At 38.6% G+C, this 22429-nt stretch overlaps 1 long non-coding RNA gene across 2 annotated transcripts; it reads right to left on the bottom strand.

The window, feature by feature from the left end:
- Window positions 1-8240: 8240 nt before the first annotated feature.
- Window positions 8241-21673, bottom strand: LOC113503771. Of its 2 annotated transcripts, none has more exons than XR_003401506.1 (6): window positions 21147-21673; window positions 19250-19372; window positions 18742-18922; window positions 16372-16467; window positions 8622-8714; window positions 8241-8534 (listed from the first exon to the last, which is right to left on the bottom strand). It is a non-coding gene; the product is annotated as an uncharacterized LOC113503771 (long non-coding RNA). The 2 variants fall into 2 exon arrangements; XR_003401505.1 differs by lacking the exon at window positions 21147-21673 and adding an exon at window positions 19912-19952.
- Between the last annotated feature and the right edge of the window lie 756 nt (window positions 21674-22429).

The following is a 22429-nucleotide window of genomic DNA, read 5'->3' as shown; positions in this document are numbered from 1 at the left end:
CTATAGTAGAGGGCCCACGCCAAAAACGAACTGATTGTCCGCTACATCTGGGCCCACGTGTATCAGATGGTGGATGAGGCAATCTGATATGATCTTCTCGAAAATTTTAGCCACTTCGTCTAGCAAAGCAATGGGAAGCGGACGGTGACTCAGCCGGGCGCTCTTTTTCCGTAAGATTACCAGCTTTCCCAATTTTCAGATCTTCGGAAACTGGCCCCTCTGGAGACGCACTAAACAAATCTCAAAAGAGCCCAGCCCCCGGGAGCCCTGTTTCCAACCCTAAGCCTATCAATTTCCATCTGTAACTACTGCTTTGTTGTCTTCAACTATCAGCCGATTCTGCCATTTCATCAAGTGTGCGATTTGATAGAGGTGCAGGAGAGAAGCGGGTCCGAAGACCGAAACCGAACGTTTCACGGTTCTATACAAAGCATACAATTCGGTTTTACGCACAGGTGCGTCATCAGAGCAGCGACGTCACCTACGTAATCTTTAGTACCAGAGATGCGCAGTGACGTACTAGCGCCCTATCTCCAACCACCAACCAACCAACCAACCTCAAACCACCATGTTGTTTTTATAATAACTATCGTGAGACTGATTCATTATTAAATGATGTAACGGTTTACTCACGCGTATTTATCGGGGTAGCCCGACTAGTTTCGGACCCAACCGGAGTCCTTAATCATGAGCAGACGCGGCGGGATCGCGAGTCGAACTGACGTCAGCGGCCGCGCATCTCGCTGCGTAGCGCCGCGCCCGCGCCGTGAGCGGCGGTGGGGCCGGCGACGCCGGTGGCGCGGGTGGGGGGTCTGCTGTCGTCATTGGCATCGTCCGTGCTCCCGTACTGGCTGAGTCAGTGCATACTATGCTGACCGCGTCGCTCTCCAGGCTTGGCTTCATATGACATAACGCAGCATTCAGTGCTGGTTTCCACGCTGCCGGCAGTGTCCATCCACGGTCCTCTGTTGAAATTCGGGTGACGGCTGATTTCTATAGCCTCCCGTACTTTTCGCGGCACGAAGTATTTCTCCTTCGCTAGTACGGAGGCTTTGTCGAAACGGATGAAGTGTGCCGTCCCCGCATTACACACATGTTCTTCCACTGCCGACTTGTCGGTGTCCATGTTCTTCATGCTGCGTATGTGTTCGCCCAGTCTGGTTGCTACATTACGCCGGGTTTCCCCAATGTAGCTCAGGCCGCAATCGCACGGTATTTTGTATACTCCCGGGAAGTCTAAAGGATCCTTGTCCTTGGGAGAGCGGATCATCTGTCGCAGTTGTCCGGGCGGCCGATAGATCGTCTTGATGCACCATGTTGTTATCAAACAACAGGTGAATTGGTGGCTTCTTCGTCTATATCAAGGATAGCGTTTTGAACTGGCGTAGCCCAACCTAGCGGCCTTTTTTAACGGGGGGAACTCTCATGGAGTTCCTCAGCCTGGAGAGAAGCGGAGAGGCTTGCTGGAAGTCTTACCGGTTAAAACCACTCCGGTGTATATCCTCGCACGTGAGCACGCGGGGCCGCGGGAGTCCAAATTCTACCACACCCCGCACTAGAGCTGGCCCAGTCAGTCCAGGCCCGTCTCGTGCACGGACCCTTCTCGTTACACACTCCGCGAGGGTGTGTTGCCCCATGACTTCCCCGCAATGCACGCAGTGGTGGCACGAGCGCCCAGCGGCCTATCTATGCGACACAGGTACTTGCCGAAGCAACCGTGCCCCGACAGTACCTGCGTCACCTTGAACGACAGGGAGCCATGCCTCCTCCCGAGCCAGTCTTCAAGTACAGGCTGTTTCGCTTTGACGGTTGCGAGGCTGGCGGTAGGGCTCAGAAGCCTTTGCTACCATTCCGCCGGCGCAAGCTCGGCGCAACGCGATCTGCCGCTGCACCGGCTTCGAGCCCCGTGCCCGCTCTGGGACGCGCCATCGGTACAGTGACGTGAGTACTTTCGCCTCTAGGTGCCAGGGCGGGGATCCGGCCAGTGCTTAAGCCGCCTGCCTCATAGGAAATCGTGCGGTACCCGCGGTCGGCTCTGATAGCCATCGCCCTCTACGGTTTTCGCAGAATGGCGAGTGTGCTGGCCGTCAGGTCCATCGCCCACACGGGGTCCCCATACAGGACCGCACGATTCCCACGTACAACTGACTACAGGGGGTACTCGGGCCCCCCATGTTGGGGAACAGCGTTGACGGCGCACCCGACGCACCCATCAGCTTGGGCGCCAGCCACCGGAAGTGGGGTCCGAATTCCTATCGGCGGTCGAGCACCAATCCCAGGTACTTCATGGTTGACTCGACATCTATCCGGGCCCCACTGACCACGATGTGGGATCCCGGCGCTGGCGCATTTCGGGGGCCATGAAACACCATGACGCGGATCAGACCGCGGACAGCGGATCATCTGTCGCAGTTGTTCGGGTGGCCGATAGATCGTCTTGATGCTATATCTCTCGCGTAACAAGCGACCTATCTTGTCTGTGACACCCTGCGCGTACGGTAAGTACGCAGGAGTCCGCTCAGCCTCCGCCGGACGCTTGCGAGCTTCGCCCGCAGATCCCAGGAGACGTCTACACTTGCGCCACTGATATCCATCCGGCGACCGCGACGTCAGACGATGCCAATGACGACAGCAGACCCCCTTCCCGCGCCACCGGCGTCGCCGACCTTACCGCCGCTCACGGCGCGAGCGCGACGCTACGACTCGCGTCAGTTCGACTCGCGATCCCGCCGCGTCTGCTCATGATTAAGGACTCCGGTTGGGTCCGAAACTAGTGAGTAAACCGTTACATCTTTTAATTATCACTCTATTTATTAAAATCACAGTAAGTAATTGCACACGATGCTTATCATAATACCTAAATCTAGTGAATCAAAGCATGATATGGCTCTTCAAAATAGGTTCTGCAATTTTCTTCTTCTCTTTTTTCTCCCTTAGATAGGACTAGTAGCATTTTTGTCTACTATAATATAAAACGAAGATTACAAACTAATTAATAATTATACCAAAAATGCCTTTTACAAGGTTTTAAGAAGAAAGTTCTTGAGCGAGAATCGAACGCACGACTTATCACGTTAAGGTGCTCTCACACAGCAGTGAGATAACGTTAGAGACTGACTTCTTTAATCAATTTATAACAAAAGTTTATAGATTGTGTTACAAATTGTTATTGATGTTCTACAACTTCATTTAACAAAATTGTTTACAGCTGATTGAAACATGATTTAACAAAATATAACTTTTGTTGTAATGTCATCCTGCATGCATGCACCTGCGTGTGTATGTATGTATACACATGTTTATGGCAAATAAATTATTCTTATTCTTATAACATCAAAGCTTCCCCTTCCTCTAAACACAAACCCAGATACAACAAGTTCAACCAATGTGGGAGCGTTTATAACATACTAGCTTTTGCCCGCGACTTCGTTCGCGTGAACTTCAGGTTCGTCCCGTCTAGTCTAGACATTAGAAACCTCAAAAATTGTAGCCTATATGTTATTCTGATGTATAAGCTATATTGTGGTAAAGTTTCATTCAAATCCATTCAGTAGTTTTTACGTGAAAGAGTAACAAACATCCATACATCCATACTTACAAACTTTCGCCTTTATAATAGTAGTAGGATAACTCTTTTTAACATTTGGATGAGTATTGTTGCACACTATTATAAATGTTATTGTGTTACACAATGTTGTATAACGTTATAAAACTGATTTTAGACCTAATGTAAATAACATTACTTTCATACGAAATGACTTGTTACAGGCGTAACGTGCCGCCAATGTAACATTACATTAATAATCTGTGTGACATTCTTATTTTTACATACGTTTCTGTTCCCCAATGGCATTATATTTCCCGCAGATTTAAGTTTGAAAATCATTTACCTTAATTATAAAAAATTAAAACCGAACATACTAATCAGAAACACAGGTGTACCAGGTGTATCAGATATTTACCTTCATATCTCCGCGATGACAGTTACAAGCCACTCGTCACGTGGTGACCACGACAGCCGAGCCCCGGACTACCCCCAGCGCGGGTAGGAGTTGCCTGATATTTCGTATTTAGCTGGGTACGATCGAGTGAGGCGCGTGAATATGAATCAGAGTTGTGTGCCGGACCCATTCTATTTTTTTATTTATAAAAAACCATCGTAATAATTAGCACCATTTTTCTTTCGTATAATTATAATTCACATAGATTTTTGCATAGGAAACAATGTTATTGTTACTATAAACTGGGTTACGGACACACCATGTTAGTCAGAACTACTTTTAATTTTTTTTTGACATATTTAAATAAATATTAATAAAAAAAACTTGTGCAAGATAGGCAATAATAATAGTTTGAGGTATGTTCTAAAATTAATTGCAGACTGATTTGTCAGTTAGTTACAAAAATAAACTACAAGACATCAAAAATTTAGGGTTCGGTGAATCAATTTTGAACAGTGTAGATACATGGGGACACAGGTCCATACAGGTAGGTACTGAAGAAGGTAACTCAAGAAAAACTCCCCGGAGATTCCCAGTCGAAAGAAAGAAAATACCTTTGATTGCGTACTTAGGAAACAAACACAATGTGGAAAAATTGTCCTCGCTCAGCATACTGCTGCGACCCTTAGCGGAACAGAGTCATAACGCTGATTTTCAGTAATGGCCGCAATTCTAACATGATCTGATAGAGAAGGGTGACTCTCTTTCAGATCACTGAGCATTCACGTTCCATTATGTCGCCTCTTACACACAGCTCACCACAAGGTGCCCTGCGGATGTATGCTCTTACACAGACCTTCAGACATAATTTTATTTATTGGTTTAAAAAGGATACATAAAACCAAGGATGCGGGCATTATTGTGCCGTCTGGCTTTGCGTAATTCCCTCGATGAGATATTGACTCACCCCGAGGTGCAGTGCCGGCGTAAGGGCCACTGACACCCTGGGCGAAAATATTGTGGCGCCCACTTGAGGAAAGCAATATCAAGTGTTAGTTTTTTGCTGATCCCATGTAAAATTATATTAAGAATTTCATCTTTCCTTTAGCGTTACGTTTGGCGGTGGAAGTATTCCACCTCTAGCGTAGAGCACAGTTCTGAGGGTTTGCGCCAGGAGAGGCAAGAGACTCCAACTTCAGACCTTGGTGCCCCCCAGAATTTGTCGCCCTGGGCCATCGCCCCATCACGCCCCCCCCCCCCTAACGCCGACACTACCGAGGTGTATTATTTTTATAATTTATTTTGATGTTTATGCTATCCCTAACCGTTTTTGGCCGCACCGTCTAGCTTGTACATATACTACCTGAGGCTGTCTCCGGTCGAGTCTGATAGCAGTCCCATCGGACTATGAAAGTAAGCAAAATTAAAATCAAGTCTTTATTCAAATTAGGCTACTAAGTAGCACTTTTTGAAAGTCAGATTACTCTGGACGGCACCCACTTTCGTCCACCCTTCACCGCTTCCTAAGTGCTTTTGCTGTGAGAGAAGAAACGGCGCTCGCGCATGTTCTGCGCGACTCTGGCTGGCTCTAGTCCTTTGGACTCCTAAGCAGCACGCTATCTTTCCGGTAAAATATTATAAAAAAATATAACAATATAATTGTGTAGGTGCCGTGCCAGACAAACAAATATTTGAGATCGTGGTACCTATACCACTATGAACTTAAACTGTCAACTAAACGGCCAAGGTCAGTACACCGATCACGTCACGAGTATGACGCAAGGGTCAGCCATCACCTCCCTCACCATATTAAAGGGAAGGAGGTGATCCGACCCAAGACGCCACCGCAGGCAGTGACAACTAAGGGAATATGAAGTATCTGCTGCCGGCTAATAAAATTTAAGCATAAGCATTGCCATACCCTTATGCATTATAACTGATCCCGAGCAGCTGACTGGTATCTTGCGACATTATTTCTATTTCTTTACAGTCACGGGATCACTTAATGTGAAGAGACCCGGTCCTTTTTAAAGGCTTGCACGCGGACACAGGTCCAACATGTAGAGACCTTGTTGAGAACTTAAATCTAAAATGTGATGGGGTATCTACCAGTGGCCATCCACCCCTGCTCTATTGAAGAACAAACATGGACGGCCCAAGGTAGCTAAAAAAATATTGCAAAATCTTATGTTTATAACTAATAGGCTAGGCATTAATAATTTTAAATGGAATAGTTTCCTTCACAAGCTATGGAAAACTATAGCACCTGCCTATCAACACATAAAAATGGATTTAAATTGGCAAGTGGTGACTCGCCGGCTCAAAAATGGGCCCACCATCACGCCGCCACGATAGGCAGCGAGAGGCAACATCAGTGAGATAGGCTAGGGGTGTAGAGAGCTGCGACACTGATTTCACCATCACGGGTCACAGACCCGGAGCGGGTTCCCTGGTAATACCGTAATAGAATTTAATTTATTATATTAATAAATGTAATTTAAGTTTAGTATGGGCACAATTTTAAATTGTCAGGCATTTTTGACGGCTTTATACGAAGCATTAGCATTTTAGATGAGTGATTGGGTCCAGGCTCGAGCCTCCCTCCTTTGTTATTCCTGATTATGATCAACTAGATATTGCACTCGAACCCACCCGCAAAAATCGATAATGATCTCACGGGATCATAAAATCGGGATAAAAAACTATCCTATGTTATCTATCCTGGTTATGAACTGTGTACCAAGTTTCGTCTAAATCCGTTCAGTGGTTTTTGCGTGAAGGAGGAACATACACAAGCTTCCTCGTTTATTATATTATATTGGGATGATGCTAGACGAAAAGCGCCAGTGCCAAAAAGAAAAGCCAAGCCGTAATACAACTATACCTGTGCCCATACTCTCAATACTGCGGGTCAACTTTACTGCAGCGCTTGCGACCGAGAATTTAGACCTAAACTCGGTCTAGCCAGTCACATGAGGGCTTACGCTAGGAACTGAATTGCCAAGGGCTACCGTTATCGAAAACGATAAGGAGGATTATATTTAAGATGGATGAATTTACCTACTATTCGTTCCCATATTTACCAAAGTTCCATTTAAATTCTGAAGAACTGGCGGTGTATCGTGAACAAAATAGAATTTAACCCATCAAAATCCTTTATGATTTTTGGTCGAATGCAACAGCCAATAAGGATGATGAAATATTTTTTTTGCAGTTTCCTTCTTGTATTTTTTTGTAAAATAATGTATACGTATTTTTTAATTTGTCCCGCAAACATAAATTGACTAAATTACAGTGGATTAAACTTACGCGTGACGTCACGATTGAGTATAAATTTTACTCTATCGTTACGTCACAAGCCCCCTCTCCTAAACTTTAAAGCAAATCTTTGTCAATTCTAGTTTTTCTTATCTAACTGAGGGACTAATGACATTTTTTTTTATACCCAGTCATCATCCCTATTAACTTCATCTACACTGTAAATAGGGTACCAGCATATCCAGTACAGCTACTATGAATTTCGGTGTAAAATTCGACCACAAGCTTACATAGGAGTCACATAACCACAGAGGCGAAAGAGACTTACGAAGGGTTTTTTTCTTGAAGTAATAGGGATGATGACTGGGTACAAAAAGAAAAAATCTCATTAGTCCCTCAGTTAGATAATTGAAAAGTATGAGACACGTATTTTTTCCTTTCTCAGAAAAACTAGAATTGACAAAGATTAACTGCGTTAAAGTTTAGGAGAGGGGGCTTGTGACGTAACGATAGAGTAAAATTTATACTCAATCGTGACGTCACGCGTAAGTTTCATTCACTGTAATTTGGTCAATTTATGTTTGCGGTATTACACTGGTATTACACGGTATTACACTTCTGTGCCAGTTATGTTAGAAAAGAAAATAGAAAAATCCACATTGGTTCTTAGCCTAAATTTCTTAATCGTTTCATCTTGTGTAAACACTATTTTGCAAACAAATTGGAATTATTGTGTACTAGATTCATCTCTTAGATTTCACGTCTTCTCATTGGTGTAGGTTTAAGGTGAAATAAAACAACTTTAGTAATCTGTTAGCTTTTATTAGGTTTTACAAGCCCAAAGGTTAACGCCTAAGTCGGTCATTATTATCAATCCGATAAATACCTACTCATCAGGCCCATTTACCCTGTCTATTTAAGATCGAAATATCACTCCATGTTTAATTACCAAAATCAAAATCAAAATTCATTTATTCAAATTAGGCTACTAAGTAGCACTTTTTGAAGGTCAGATTACACTGGGCAGCACCCAGTTTCGCCCACCCCTCACAGAAACGGCGAGACAAACTCCCCAGCAGTACCGTTAGGTAAATAGTTTTTACATTTTGTTGTATCATAAATATTGGAGTACATTGGCAGCCGGCCCCAATCACTTGCTATATCAGCGTAATGGGAATACGAGCATATGTAGCCAGCAGAACGCTAGTTATCTCGCGACATGGTTTTATCCATGTCTTCACTCTCTTGGTTCCAATAAGTCGGCTTCCAAAACCTAAATGGCCTTACAATCACTCTTGTAGTCAAGCTCGTATATTTCTCTCCTTTGTGGCTTTCCTGAAAAGGTATTTAAATTTAAATTAAAATCTAATTCTTTGCGAAATTCTTACTTTAGCGGATGAAATTTAATATCAATAAGTTTACCTTCATATAGCCAAAAGGTTGAGGCAGCGAAGAAACGTTTACATGTCTTGAGAGATCGGTCAAGTTGTGATGTTCACCCACAGCGTGTGACACCTAAAAAGGAAAAGAAAATATAATTATTTATTTTTGTATATTAATGAGTTATTTGATCCAGAAGGGCGCTTTTGGGACGAGAAATATTGTGATTGGTTTGTACTAAAAAGCAGTTTCATCGAGTAGAGAAAGTTCCTAAAGAAAAGTTAGACAACGCGAGGAACATAGTGCAATAATATTAAAACATTATCATCGCCGACAATGTATTAACACAACGCCATCTAGTCTTAAAGTATGTAAGGCTTGTATTATGAGACCTAGACAACTGATAAACATCTACATTTCTAAATAAATACAAAATATAGACAAATTACTCCCAAACACAGAACAAATGCTCGTGTTCAACACACAGCATTTATTTTGGGTAAAGTCAAAGTCAAAGTTCTTTATTTGCCAGAATGTAGGTATACCTACAGAGTATGATCTTAAATATAAAATGGCCCTTTTACATTCTACCATTACAGAATTGGTATGCAAAAATTTGTTTTAGTAGACAAACACAAATTATATTATTTTAATGTAGGAATCTATCTCACACGATATTCCTCGCAGTGCTACTGTCAGCTACCAAATAAAACGCCTTTGGCCGTCTTCGATTGATTACTGACTAAGGTCAAAACATGGGGTGTAACCACAACACCCTGCACATCAGTTACATAATCAAAAGGTTTCATATGTGTGAATTTATCAATCACGTTTGAATCATTAAAAATAATTACTCTAGTTGCGCGTTTCCAAAATGGAGAGAAACCAGCAAGGAACTCCATTACCTTTACATAAAATGTGTGTACAAAATTTCGTGCATATAATCTTAGAAAATACACAGCAACAACGCAAGTTAGAAAAAAAATTAGAGTTAATTTCGCTTCGTTGGATATCTCCTTCAAACAGTCCAATCGTGAACTTCTTCCTTTTGAAGCTGAAGCAAGAAGCCAAGTATGCACGCGCAGCAGATTGTAAAACAATCAATCAATTCATTGGAATATACAATGAGTTGACTTTTACAATCTGCGACACACACATCGTGATGAGTCGCGGACAGCTGTGGAGATGGACCGTATGACACCGGTGTTGTTCAATCACTATTATATTATACTAGCGACCTGCCCCGGCTTCGCACATTTATTTTTTAAGCTTATTTTCCGGAAGAATCACTCTAAGTAAAGGTAAAATAAATTTTGAAATCGGTCCAGTACTTTTTGAGCCTATTCAATATAAAAATACAAAGGTTTCCTCTTTATAATATTAGTATAGACTAACTGTAGCACGAGGTTTCGCTCGAAAAAATGACAGTTATAGCTGCTAAAACATTTCCCTTATTTAACGAAGTCTGATTAAAGCTTGAAGTAGCTTATGTGTTAATACAAATCATCAGCTACCTTAATGCGAAATGTAATCGAAATCAATCAACTGTTTGGCCGTGAATAGGTAACAAATGTACACACGAAAACACACACATTCTTCCGTATTTACAATATTAAAGTGCTGTCAGAGTCGTTTCTCACAATATCGCACTTGTTATGCATGGCTCTGAATACTCTTCATGTCGAATAGATAATTATATAAAATAGATTGACAGAATTCGGTTTGAATTCTATTCACAAAGCTTCTATTTTATCGACAACTCAGAATAAATTGCCCGTTTCTAGTCTTAACCATAACATCAGTCGGACACAGACAGACCGTTAGCTACGTTTGATGAGAAAATTAGTACTAAGTAAATGAAATACAAAACTCTTATTGTCAAGTAAGATTATCCATGACTATATCTCAGTCTTCACGATTCTCCAAAGATGATTTTGATGTCGGCCTTTTTATTTTTATTTTCGTACTACCACTGTTTGGGGCGAACGCGGTCAACGGACGACTTAATTTATCCTACTGGTATATCCTCTGGTGGCTCAGAAGCCAAGCGCAACACGCCAGTCAATAGAAGAACGAAGGCACTCCGAGAAGAAAGTGACGTGACGAAAGTCTGGTGCAGTTAGAACTACATTGTCTCCATCAAAGACAACCTCTTCGAAAAATAGACCATTACGAGCATCAAACATACATGTGTCTAGTGGAGGATCGGAGTCTGCTATAATACAGTAGTGAACTTGAATTTCACTTGGCAGTTACACGTGCCTTCCTCAAAAGTTCTACGTCCTAAAAATAATATTCGGTTAAACTTTTTTAAATGCGATTACACTAAGATTATACCAGAACTTGAAACCATAGACTGGCATCAAGAATTTGCAGATAATGATAATATTAATGATTTAGTCTCTATTTTTTATGCAAAATTAAAACATTTAATTGACATTCACATTCCTAAAAGTGATTGCAAAAACTCCAAATATCCTTCCTGGTTCAGTAAAGCGCTTATAAAAATGCTTAAAGAAAAAGAAAAGTACCGCAATAAATTTCGTAAATATAATAACCCGCGTGACAAGCTGAGCTATGACTTACTTAGGAGTCGATGTCATATGATGATTAATAAGAATTATAGTGATTACAAACGCCAAATCGAGATAGCTATAATAAAGGATTCTAAGGCATTTTGGACGTACATAAAAAATAAACGTAATAGTAGACCGACGATCCCAGCTAGAATGCAATTAAACGAAGTTATTGCAGATAATGGAACAGATATTGCCAACCTTTTTGCTTCTCATTTTTCTTCAATTTTTTGTGACTCAATACCTTGTGTAATTGCTGACTCAAATCACGAATCTTGTGGTGTGCTTAGTTCTTTGCAATTTACACCACACGACGTGCTTGCCAAAATTAAAAGGCTAGATCCTTCTAAAGGTGCTGGTCCAGATTCAATCCCACCTGTCTTCGTAAGGAATTGCGGTTAAGCCCTTGCAGAACCGTTAAGTCTATTATTTAATTATTCATTGAAGTCAGGAATATTTCCCGATGAATGGAAAAAAGCTCGCATAGTACCGGTACACAAAAAAGGTGACTCTTGTGATACATTCGCAAAGAGTCGAGGGAATACAAAGAGCGTTCACCAAACATCTGGCGTTTAATTCCAATAAAATAAGCCATCAATGTCCGTACATACAGCGCTTGCAGTCCTTCAAAATGAAGACACTGCGTGACCGACGTCGTCTGCGTGATCTCTTATTTCTTTACAAGATTGTGAATGGACACACAAAATGCAGCGACTTAACAGAACGCATCTTCTACTCGGTCTCTTCGAAGCCTCCCAGACATCCTAATACCAGAATGTTTTTCATCCCTAAAGTCAAAACTAACCTAGGCCTCAACGCTCCTCTCATCAGGATTTGCAATGAATTTAACAGTCTTTGCAATGAAATTAACAAACACCGACATTCATGTTCGTACTATTAAAAAATTTAGAAAAACTATCTCGGAGATATGGGAATGCAATTAATATTAAAATAGTCAAAATAGTTTATTCTAGTTCCTAAGTCACACTTGCACAAAAATACTAATAACGTTCTTCTAATTACTAATATTGTCGTTGTTATAAATGATGTGTATACCTGTAATAGGCATACATACCAGTAATGTAATTTTGTCATGTATCTTTTATATCTTCTCTGTATGTATTGCTGTTGGTGTAACTAATAAAAAAATAAATAAATAAAATAAACTATGGCATACATGATATGGAATTAAAATTATTGAAATCGTATTTGAAACCAAGCGTTCTATATGTAGATGTCAGTGGCGTTAAATCTGGACCCCTTCCAGTTAAATTAGGCGTTCCCCAGGGATCAATACTTGGAACTTTCATATTCCTGGTGTATATAAATGACCTGAAATTCTATTTAAAAGGCATCAGTGACAGTGTACTTTTTGCTGACGATACTTCACTTATATTAAAAGTAAATAGAAATAGAAGTAGTTTTTATGATATTAATGACTCACTTTCTTTAGTTACCAATTGGTTTGCCGTTAATAATTTAGTACTTAACGCTAAAAAAACAAAATGCATACATATCGCGATGCCAATTTAAAAAAATTTAGGCCCTAATATTGTTGTAAATAATGAGATATTGGAGACGGTAGAATCTACAGTGTTTTTGGGCATTACAATTGATTGTAAACTTATAGTCTTACATGCAAGCTTAGTTCAGCTGCCTATGCGGTTAGGAAGGTTAGAAAATTGACCGACGTGGATACAGCTCGACTAGTTTATTTTAGCTACTTAGCTTACATAGCGTCATGTCGTATGGTATACTGTTGTGGGGTAAAGCTGCAGAAATTGAAACTGTCTTTGTTCTGCAAAAACGAGCTATGAGGTCAATATACCAGTTGGGCTCTAGGACTTCTCTTAGAGAACACTTTAAGGAAATTACCATTTTGATTGTCGCTTCGCAATTCATTTTATACAACATATTATATATTCGACAAAACATTACTTTATATACTAAAAAATGTGATGTACATAATATCAATACTAGAAATACACAACTCGTTTGTAGGGCTTGGTATTCGTATATATAATAAAATACCCCGAGACATGCTAGACTTGCCCTTCAATTTATTTAAGTCCGTATTAAAAACTAAGCTCTGTAAAAAGGCGTACTACACCTTAAATGATTATTTCAATGATAAAAATTGTTGGTCGCTCTGAAAGGCACTACATATTGACATGTATAATTATATTATTAATGAAATTGAATAACAAATGTATGTATTTAATGAGACGGTGCAGTAAGTCAGCGTTTGAGGTATTAGTTCTTTTGTAATTTTTAATACCGGCAGCAGATGCGTCATGCTTCCTTAGGTGTCACTGCCTGCGGTGGCGTCTTGGGTAGGGTCCCCTCCTTCCCTCTAATATGGCGAGGGAGGTGATGGCTGACCCTTGCGTCATGTTCGTGAACGGGTGCTGCTTGTGGTAGCTGGTCATACTGCTGTCTTGGTTGCATATAGCAAATAAGTCATACCCCACCACTCTGTAAACACTGTCTTATTTTACAGCGTTCAATAATAAACAATTTAGGTGTAAATATATTTTTGTAAAAAAAAGCGACAGCGTGCTATGTTGTGGAGTTTGTTGCGCCGTTTCTTCTTCACAGCTAGAGCACTTGGGAAGCGGTGAAGGGTGGGCGATACGGGGAGCTGTCTGTGTAACTTTGACATTCAATAACTGCTACTTTGTAGCCTATGTTGAATAAATGTTTTTTTTTTGTTTTTTTTTAGTTTTCGCCCGAATGTAAACTGCTCCATGGAGAGCCAATACACAGCCAAAGCCAAGAATTAATTAGAACTAAGACGTAGAGAAAATGTTCCTTATAGATGCAAGATGACACATTTTCATACCTTTAGTTTTAGATATATCATTTACTCAGATGTCTTGTGGAACTGTTTGTTTGCCTCAAATAAATAACGACACCACAAATTGCTCACATAGTACTGTTACGGTTTATGGAGTTCATGACAAATCAGGGCACTTCATTCCGGAATCAAACATAATCATCAATCAATCAGAGTCACCATACAAAGCAATGTTTAGTGTAGTACCACAAGGGAGGTATGAGGTATGACTTTGACTTCGATGTTATTGAAGATTTGCGAGATAAAGAAAACTTTGAAAATGCGCTGAACAAAATAAATACGACGGATAATATAGATAACGAAGAATCTTCCAATTAAAACGAAAAACTAAGTAATTTATTCCTAGTGTCGTGGGGAGTTTCAAAAACAATCAACAACGTGTAAAAAGACAGCCAGGCTCCGGACACGCAATCGTGAATCACACAAACGCTTGTCCAAAGCGGGGATCGAACCGACGACACGTCACGTTTACTGAGGCTTGAAATGAAATATTTGTGTTGTGGCATCAACCATTCGGCTATCGGTGCAGTCAAGATCTGAGTGAAGTGGACAGCATAATTATGATGATGACTATATAAAATTCCAATGATCCAATACAAATAGATTTGTTTTATTGTTTGACTCGCGACCCCGTTGCCGCGTCAGCTCATGATTCCAGGACAGGAATCCCCCAAAAATACGCATGATTAAACCTTTGCATCAGTAAAAAAAAAAATAGCAAAGTGAATATAGCAATGAAGATGTAGCATTTTCGATCGCAAAGCCTCTTTTAATTCCACCACATGAACGCACATCAATACTTAAAAAAACATCAGACCAAAAGCACTGACAGCAGATAAAATAAATATTCCAGTAGATATCGTATGAATCATCCTAATCATAAAAAATATGGAAAAAATATGGCAAGTATCTTATATTGTTATTGACTAGACACTCTAGACAGTACCGTTTATCTGCCAAAGCCTAGTTAAATTTGTCACTTTTAAATTGCCTTAGCCTTGTTCTTACCTATGTTGGGAGCATCTGCTGACAAAGTTTCAGCTTTTATAGAATAACGTAGGTTTGGCGTCCACGGGCGCTTAAACCAATACAACCGACTTCAAATCCAACCACTGAGTCAATCTAGATCAATTTTCTTTATTAATGGACAGCTATTATAATTATACATTCAATTAAAAACAAAACTGGTTTATGAGTTCTGAGTGCAGTTCTGAGGTAACAAATTCTTCTTTATGAAGTAAATAAAGAAGTACCGAATATAAATTCAGGCAGCCGTAGGAACAGGCCAAGGATTTATACCAGAAAGGACTTATGTCAAAAAGGTGCCGGCAAGATAAATATCTTTGTAATTAAAAATGTCACGAATTTTTTTCAAGCAACACGTAGATCCAAGTAGCTTTAAGTTTGACTGATTAGATTTTCACAATCACAACCAAACCAACTTATCTTAGATACCCTACTAATATTATAAACGCGAAAGTTTGTATGTATGGATGTTTGTTCCCCTTTCACGCAAAAACCAAAGAATGGATTTAGACAGAACTTGGTACACAGACGAAAAAACTTGGTATTTGACGAGGGCTCATTTACTTAAATGTTTCTTTAGTGTTAATCATTATTTGGTTTTGAGTTTCTTAGGTTTTTTCAATAAATATATTAAAGACAATTTCTTGTTTTCAATCACAAAATAATCTAAAGTGTTAGTCATAACTACAACTCGGTGTGACCACTAGTTATATCTGAAAACTTAACTGGCAAACAGTTAAGTTGTTACAATCTTATTCCTAGTTTCAACAAGGGTATATCGTGAAAAGAAAGTTATGATCAAGAAGTTAGAAAGACTAGTGGTAAGACCGCAGGTCTGCAAAGTTTGAAGTCTCAAGAGCGATCGATTGATCTCTCTCCGGTTGTGTTGGATAGTCGTCTTATCGGGCTATGAGTGGCTATGAGAGTGTGCATGTAATGTCGCACACGCTTGTGCACTATAATATGTCCTAAGCAAAAGTGAATCAATAAGTAAAAACTTGTTTTACGTAGGGAAAACAATTTCTAACGAAAAAGTTCGTTCCAAAAAAAATCAGCTTGCCAATCCGAAAAATATATCGATTTCAACTTGTACCGACACACAGAAAGACAAACAGATAATAGGACAGGTCATCATTCCCCTGCCCTTATCCCAATTATTTTATTTGGGGTCGGCGCAACATGTCATCTTCTTTAGCAACATGGACAGATAATAGGACAGGTAAAATTAAACAAAAGCTTGTAAATTCATGTGAGCCTTTACCTGACTGAACTTAGTGGCATGTTGCTTTAAATCATAAGCCGCGACTGAGCAGTTATATCTGACAATACACACCTTAATAATGTTTCCTCTTTCCACGAGCAGATACCTCTACTCTGATGCTAGAGTTTCTGAACTTCTACATGCATTCAAATGATCAGCACCCAGCACCTGTAATTATAAAAATGATTAATGAGCATTGTTTTATTGGTAACTAGCGACTCGCCCCGGCTTGACACGGGTGCAATGCTAATATACACTACAGGATATCTTTAATGTGTTTTATATGATAAGGAATCATCTCATCGTAATAAAGACTTATTTAACTACGAAATAAGGGTGTTGAGGAAAAAATATTAAAGAAAAATGGTGATAGTGAGGCAACCTTGTAAGATAGATATAGCCGCCCTAGAGGACTTTTTTGACTCGTGTCAACTAAAGAAAAGCCAGACGCCAGAACCTATACCTATAAATATAAAATAATTATCATACATTTCAATTGTCATGTAAAAAATACCAGTCAGATAATGGGTTAAAGTGTGACATCATTATTTTGGGTATTTGTCTGACGCAATTGTCCTAAATATCTCTTTTAGCTGTTTCCCGCGGTTTCACCCGCGTAGTAATTGATTTCGTGGTTATATTCATTTTCTTTGTCACAATTTTCCATACTTTCTCACCGTTTCCCTGAACTGGAACGAATATTTCAAGACTAAAAGAAGCCAAATCGGTTCAGCCATTCTCGAGTTTTAGTGAGACTAACGAACAGCAATTCATTTTTATATATAAGAAGATTTAAACTAAATTAAGCTTAAAATTTAACTTTTTCTCAAATTTGTTTATTTTTTCCCCCTGCAAAATAATGTTAATGTTTTTAGCGAGTATCTAGTATGCATCTAATATTAATTATCGCACCGAAAAAACACTATTCATAATCAGGTAAATGTTAATAAACTTAGTCATGGCTAGGGAGCCTTGAAATGCTATTTAATTAAATGTTAAAAAATATTATTTTAGTTATTCATTTAGATAAGTAAGCAAACTATATAGAATAAGAATATCATTTCTTTAGCCCCACTCATCTTCGCAAGCTCTATATATCTTTAGTTAGAATTAATAGATAATCTCACGGCATTGGACTGGTATCGGAACAATAAAATATGCCTCTCCTTTGAGACATAAACAAATTCACAAAAGCTCAATATTAGACATGTTCTCTTTAGAGGTCTGGATGTCAAGTCTTGATATAGAATCTGTCATACATTTTTCTCTGGATAGCCTAAATGTGCCAATACCCAAGAGCTCTTACGGAGGGTGATGTGTGAGAATCGATGCAAAACTTTTAACTATTATAAGTTGTTTACTGATGGCTCCAAAAGTCCAATAGGGGTTTGAATCAGCACTCCTTGATCCACAAGCTAACATCAATAAGAAATTTAATCTGAATTCAGCAATATGCGTAATGAGAGCTGAACTTATAGCAATTGTTGAAGCGCTTTCATAAGCAAGGTCTTTGGATATTCAGAAAATTGCTATTTTAACAGATTCGAGCAGTGCTCATTAAAATCTGTTTCGGTGTCTCTCAGGGGCTCGAGGTATTACGACAGCCTATGGAGTTTTAAATTAATCACCATACTTCAGGAAGTGGGTGTTTGTGTGGAACTTCAACAGATTCCCTCCCACATTGGCATTTGTGAAAATGAGGTGGAGGGTGACAAACATGGCAGTTTATGAGGGGGCAGTGCTATTCTCCAGAATTATTAACGGAGGTTCGTGTGCTCTGTAGACAATAATAAGAGTATTTATTCAACCAAAATTCAGTAACTCAAAGTATCTGCAGCATCTGAGCAATGTCTTTAGATTTCTGTCAACTTTGTCATAATATTTTTGTCAAATCTAGCATGATTTTCTTGTTTCAAAGTACTTTAAGATACAAGTAACACATGCACCACTTTTCAGTTCAGATCAGTGTAGTTTGTGCATTGCAGTCATCTTTCGAAGAAATCATTTAAATACTGACATAACAGGATAAGAGGACATAAGGATAAGAAATAGTTTACTAACACATTTTATCTAAAATTCAATTCCACATTCAAAGGCCTACATTTTATGCTGGTCTATTTCATAATTTTGCGTTAACTTTTTCAGTTTATTTTCTAATTCTTAGTTGTTTTATGCAGGCTGGTCTTTTTGGCACGTTTTATGTTGCAAATGACAATTTTTAAACAAGGTTATTATTGTTTTTGCTTCTGTGCTCACTTCAATGATTCTATAATTAATTTATTTCTGTGGAATTGTTTTTGGAATTCTGATGACTAAAGTTTCTTTTTTAGTATTTTCTAAATGAATATTATTGACTATCAACACCAACAGACAAATTACCTTTTACAAACGAACTTCTAAAGAGAATATAAAAAAAAAGTTAAAAGAAAAACATTTTCTCACCTATTTCTCTTTCTTATCTCTTATTTCTCCTAGAGAGACCCGAAAGTCTTCTTTTGAAGTACAACAAAGAGGTTTCCTTGTTGCCCAAGTCTTGTTTGCCGACAACCCTGTGCCAGACGTCCAACAAGACTCAAGCTCAGCCTATATGGACCTCCCTCTTCTATGAATGAATGTGCCGCTTCTAAAACCACACAGAGAAATGGTGTTAAGAGAAAGAGACAAGAAAGGTTAAAACAATTGGTAAATCATTATCAAGATAAACAGTTGTTGCATAACTTCAAGTATGTTTTTCAAAAGAAGTAAACATTCTTTGAAGATTTAACAGTCTGTCTCTAATAGTTCCTGCGATAGAGTGTGAGAGCCCTATGAAAGATAACACAGACCTGTTTATATGTTAAATGTTCTATTTTTATCTCTTGGTTATGGAAACTGTTTTTTCTTTTAATTTAAATTCAAATGTCTATTAACTATGCTAACATGTGGATAACTCAAAATTTGTGATACTTACACTGCCAATAATTTGACGTAGCAGACAACAGGACACTCTTCAAAGCAAAATCATTCATTTAAATTAGGCTACTAAGTCATCAGCAGTCAAGAACTTGCTGAACAGACTCCCTCGCTCAGCAAGCTGCAAAAGAATATGACATGATACATTTACATTACATTAAAAAGTCATTACCATAATTTATGTACAATTAAAATAGCAATTGAATCCTTAGCATAAGATAATGACTTCTCTTTAACAAACTTCGTGGTTTTTTAGCATAGTGTAAAAAGACACATGACATTGTACTGAAAACTACTGAGCCAATCTTGATGACTTTTGGTGGAAGCAGATGACACCAATTTCACATTAAATAAGAGAATCCACCGAATTGGTTGGAAACTGGGTTACAACTCTAGCTAGCTATAACCTAATCTATAGTAATTTTATAAAGCTGAAGGGATTGTTTGTTAGTTTGCTTGTGCACACATATTTGAAATAAGACAGTTTTCAATTTAAGAAAGGCTATAGAATGGTTATTAGAAGTGATCTGTAATGAAATGTTAAAAAAAATGGGGAGAGGCTGCAAGCACAAATATTTTCAATACCATGTGGATGAGTCATATGCAACAAATAATAATAAACATAAAAATATAAAAATATAATCATTAATTGATTGTCACCTTTTTTTTTTGTTTTGGCATGGGAATCCTCATGGACACCCACCTCCTCCGGGGAGGTAGTGGGTAGTGTCAGACTCTTACTGACTAAACCTGAACCGCCGTACAGCGTCCCCGTATTTAGTAGGTGCGGGCATGCATAGCATTTGAAAACGCACCGACTGTGGGGGAATTGATTGACACCTTGCCTTAGTATATGATAGACATCAGACATTGTAGTCAATGATGCACGTAATGATCCCATGAAGTAACACAGCGGGGACCCATACTGAAAAATAATGCGAAAAGTACTTTAATATAAAATACCTCCAAAAGCACACAAAAATGGAAATGTCATCAATCTATCATAAGGTCTTTTAAAAACACTGGCTAAGCTTTTCAGGAAACTACAATATGTATAGACTGGAAACTAAGAGACCATTCGCAATAGCAGGCAGATCTTTTTTTAATGTCTCTCGCCATAAGGAATTTGTTCCATGTTGTCTGGAATTTAAGACCCATGCACAAAGACTTCCAGAATCAGGACAAGCATTTTTAGACCATACATAAAACTTGTCCTTCACAGGAATCAATGCAGTCAAATTAATTTTATTGAATATTACAACAGTACAGCTGGTCCAATGTGAATGATTTTTATGTATAGGAGGCCCTGGAGGGTTAACATTCACAAAGTAGCCAGGCAGAATGAAGTTCGCCAGATCAGCATAATTTATCTCCATTTATTCTGACCATCCATTCTCTTAACATATCCGTATGGATTCAATAAACGTAATACCTACTACTAAATGTAATCAAACCTAAGTCTTCTTCAGGCATAATAACATGAATGGCATAGGCAAATGATATAGCATAAAATATAGAGTATAGCATACCACAGAAATGGCGTAGCACAAAGAAAAATTAACTACCAATAGTTACAGCATTATCTTAACAAAAATAAACAGTTCGCGAGGCTTTTCAATCATTAAAAATAAGCACGCAGGAACATTAGTATTGAAGACTACAGTAAAGACCGGCCATTATGAAATGAACTTGCAGACGGTTGCAACTTGCAAGAGTGAACATAGATCTCGCTGCGGCAGACGAAATGAGAAGAAAGAAACTTGCTCGTTGACATCCGTTAATAAGTTTGCGAAAGAGAGTATGAGAAAAGGAGTCCATTTAAAATGTCGGCACGCACAATTTATGTTTCAAATAATACAATAATCATGCTGCTAGATTAAAATGTAATTACTTACAGTATATAGAAGTCTTTTATTTTCTCCTTTCCGCAAGCCAGCTCAATATTAAATAATTATATGTACGGGTTTGGGACAATTGTCGAATTTGTCGAAACACCGAATAAAAACATGCTTCCAACCTGTAATAAAATTGAATGCACTCTATGATCTCTATGACAAGCTGTAAACGGTCAGGATCGGATTTAGTGATGCTCCTCTTTGGTCCTGTCATGGCGGGCTCCAGTGTATTTTACAGTACAAAATTTAAGCAAACATAATACCAGCCTATTTATCTTATAACAATGAATCGTTTATTAAATCTTTCTTTTGCTTTGCATTTCTACAAATAAACTATTACAAAGTACTGTTTGTATCACAGATATGCATAAAGAGTATGTTTTGTAAGTTGTTAATAGTTAAAAACTAACAGTAACGAGCCAAACAGAAAGATTCTTGAACAGTTTTTGTTCATTTCATTGAAAATATTTAAAAAAATATAAATATGAATTATTTCACTAAGTAATTATTAACTCTACTGAACAATCTTATATTAAGCATTATTCTTAACGAATGATATGTTATGCTTTTGTCATATAAAAAAATACAGCAACATTACAGTCGTGTGCCCAAGACATTTATTATGTACCTAAAATGTTGTTGGATGTATTTTTTGCTGAAATGATATAATGCACGGAAACCTTGTTGAATGAAGGCTATGCGTAGGTAAGAGAAACAGACAATAGTATAGAATGGGCCACTTTGTTCATAAGGGAATACTTGAAGCGTAATAACTGTGATTAGACTTAACTATAATAATATACTAGTTAATAATTATTATAAAAAAAACCCTTTGAGAATAAACATTCCTTTATACCTTTTGATTTTTACGGAACCAAAAACTAGCGTAGCGCGGACAATTTTAGTTTAAAAAGTGATTTTGCGTTTTTGAACCGTGTCTCGTTGCTCCTATAAACTCCTATTGATCATAGCGTAATGGGTACAGCTGAGTCCGTTCGAAAGAATGAATCTTTATACATTGGAAAATAGTTTTGATTAAATTGTGATATGCGCCTTTAACGTTGCCTACAAAAAGTCAAAGTTTTCCTTTAAGTACCTAAATATTGTTACCAATTTGCGAGTGTAGTTTGTTTTTGTTTACAGTAGTGACATGATTCTAAATACAGTCCTGGCCCAACCTAGCATAGACAAGCCACCATAGAGTTTTATTTATCTGAATCTATGATCGAAATTTAACCTTTTTTAAGTAAAATATTAAATGTTTTATGAATTTTAACAGCTTT

This window comes from Trichoplusia ni, chromosome 20 (assembly GCF_003590095.1).
Source record: "Trichoplusia ni isolate ovarian cell line Hi5 chromosome 20, tn1, whole genome shotgun sequence".
Classification (NCBI taxonomy): domain Eukaryota; kingdom Metazoa; phylum Arthropoda; class Insecta; order Lepidoptera; family Noctuidae; genus Trichoplusia; species Trichoplusia ni.
The sequence above is the reverse complement of the archived record's forward strand: the minus strand, read 5'-3'. Positions and strand labels throughout refer to the sequence as shown.